This window comes from Loa loa (genome assembly GCF_000183805.2).
Source record: "Loa loa unplaced genomic scaffold supercont3.277, whole genome shotgun sequence".
In the NCBI taxonomy this organism is placed as follows: Eukaryota; Metazoa; Nematoda; class Chromadorea; order Rhabditida; family Onchocercidae; genus Loa; species Loa loa.
Genome location: NW_018108457.1, coordinates 9,032 through 11,929, shown reverse-complemented (window position 1 = coordinate 11,929; position 2,898 = coordinate 9,032).

Sequence of the window (2,898 nt, the reverse complement as noted above, 5' to 3'; positions counted from 1 at the left end):
TTTTCATCAGCTACTGATCTAAACTTTCATCAGTTAGTAATCTAATTTTCATCAGCTACTGATCTAACTTTCATCAGTTAGTAATCTAATTTTCATCAGCTAGTGATGAAATTTCAACATAATTTTTTAATGGCTATTTTAGAAATGAAAATAAAAAATAAGCCTATGGAAAAAGTCGAATCCACGTTTTATTCGCATATACGATGGCCATGAAGTATAATTAAACAATCAACCAAATAAATTGAAATGAATGGGATTGCATAGATTGCATACAGGGAGTAGTGTATCGTTAGCTATATTTTTCTTTTCATCCTCTTTTTATAGCGTTGTATTTCTTCGTTTAAATCGAAAAATGATTGTTAAAATGAAAGGATTGTGTACGGTTCAAAGAAAATATCATATCGTTAGTGGTCACCATTTCCACTACCAAAAAAAATATTTTTCTTACCTTTCCCTTCCTTCCATTAACAGAATTAGAAATAAAATTGTATTGTTGTCAACTAAATCAAATAAAACTGTCATTTATGAATTTCACTGTATTAAAAGAAAAAAAAAAAAGGAAAAAGCAGATGAATAATAATTAATAATATCTATTATAAATTAAAAATAGGAATTTGCAATCAATCCTAATATTTGCATTTCTTTTTCATGCACGCAAATACATTTGTATTGCAACATATTTGCCTTTTATGCTAATAAAATGATAAAATGACGAATTTAAAAACATTGTTAAGGCAACATCAATCCATGCTTACTTCTTTATCAGTGGGTATTGCAAAAGTAAAATAAAAAAAATTAAATAAATAAACAAATAAAATGAATGATTAAATGATAATTTGAGCACAGATAACGGTAGAAAATAATTTTAAAAGAATTTAAATTACATTTTAAAAAAATATAAATTACATAACTCATCCCTTCATAAAATTTGTGATGGATAAATTGCATATTTGCTCATGAATAAATGATCTGCGGGTGGAGAGAAAATGAAGAGAGAATTAAAATGATGAATTATATCTATTTATTAAATTCCTTTTTTCTTTTCTCTTTTTACAATTACAGATTTGCTTTATCTAACAGTTTGTGTTTTTTTCTTTTTTTTCTTTTTTTTTTTATAGTAACAGTATAATTTCCCAAGTGATGCATTCACGAAATCAAAGTTGTTGACACGAAAAGAACTTTCGGACACTTATTCTTCCGTATTCAATATTCAAATAACATTTCATATTCATATTTCTGTTTAATTTTAATTTTTCGACATCAGTGAGTGCTGCTTTATTAAGTTGACGACAGTTCTTCACGGAAACCACTAATTCTATCTCTGGTTGCTGATTTTTTTGTTCTAAAATGTTATTCTAGTGGATGAAGTATGAGTATGATGTCATATTATTACACAAACTACAAAAATTATGGTGAGAGAATTCGTGAAAGTTTGTAAAAATTAAACCAATCATATTAAAAGCTCGTTTTATTCCTTCACTTTAAATATTTAGCATAACATTTGTCTGTTATATGGAACATAAAATTTCCATCACAAAATTTCAATTTCATCTTTTTTTTTTATTTAGCCATTATTTCATACATAAAAATCAAACCCGTTGTTTTGCATTATTCAGTAATATTTTAACAAGAAGTTGATTCTAGCATAAATGATAGTTGAAAAAGTGGCCTTGATCAAAATGAATTAAATATATCAGAAATAGATCCAAGGACATGTAAACAAAAAACGAAAAAAGTGCCTTAATGTAATGCTTCCTATTCTATCATCATTATCAAATTAAAAACTTTCAAAGTTCTTTAACAGAATTAAAATAATTTCTTCAAATACCTTAAAACCCCTTATGCCTTAAAACTTATTCTTACAATTTATTCCAATATCGATTATTAATCAGAACTATTAACTATCTTCCTTCAAAGATGAAATCCCAAATTTCCAAGTAAATGAATTTAAGGACGAAATGTCGGCAGTCAAATATGACGCAATTTATCCATCACCTCTCAATAGTTATCATAAAAAAACTCAAATTCTCGTAAAATACAACACTCTGATAAAAATTTCATTTTCGATCCTTCTTCTACAACTTCCAGACCCGTTAATTAATTTCTGGATGATAAGCCATCACTGCTGTATCCATCTTATTCTCGAATTTATTTGCTTGAAAAAAATTATGATTTCTCCAATCCTATTTACAGTATTAGTTGGTGATCTCTCACTTTTTTTCCCACTTTTTTCTATTAGCAACATTTTCTTGGAATATTTTTCAAATACCAAGAATCCACAAAATTTAATGGATTAGAGAGAAATCATAATTTCTCCTTCAACAAATCTCTGTTGCTAAATTTTGCAGACATTCTTAATTTTAAGGATTTAAAATTCAATCAGTAAACACATTTTTTTTTTTTTGGTGCATGCATCGCATGTCATTTTGTAAAAGCTGCAAGATAATCACTGTAAACATAACTTACTCATTATAATTAATGAATTTCTAATGTAAACTTAGTCATCAGATTTAGAAATAAAAGCTTATTATATCCAGTTTATTTTTGTAAGAAATGCCATTTAAATATAACTTCAAATTGAAACTTCAAAAAAAGTTCATGCTTCAAATTATTTAAAAAAAATTGAATAATACTTATTAAAGATATATGAAATATTGGAATAAGCAATTATTTTGGAAGGCATTAACACTTTTCTTTAACACAGGCATTAACACTACTGTATTAATTTATTGTTTGAGAGAAAAAAAGTTTTTTTTTTGCAAATAACAAACAAAACATTTCAATTGTCGTAATATCACGAACGAGGAAAATGATGGACAAACAATTGCCGAGTAAATATGAAGTATTGGATCCCATTGACATTCTAAATTTTTTTGCAAACCAAAAATGCATTTTTTT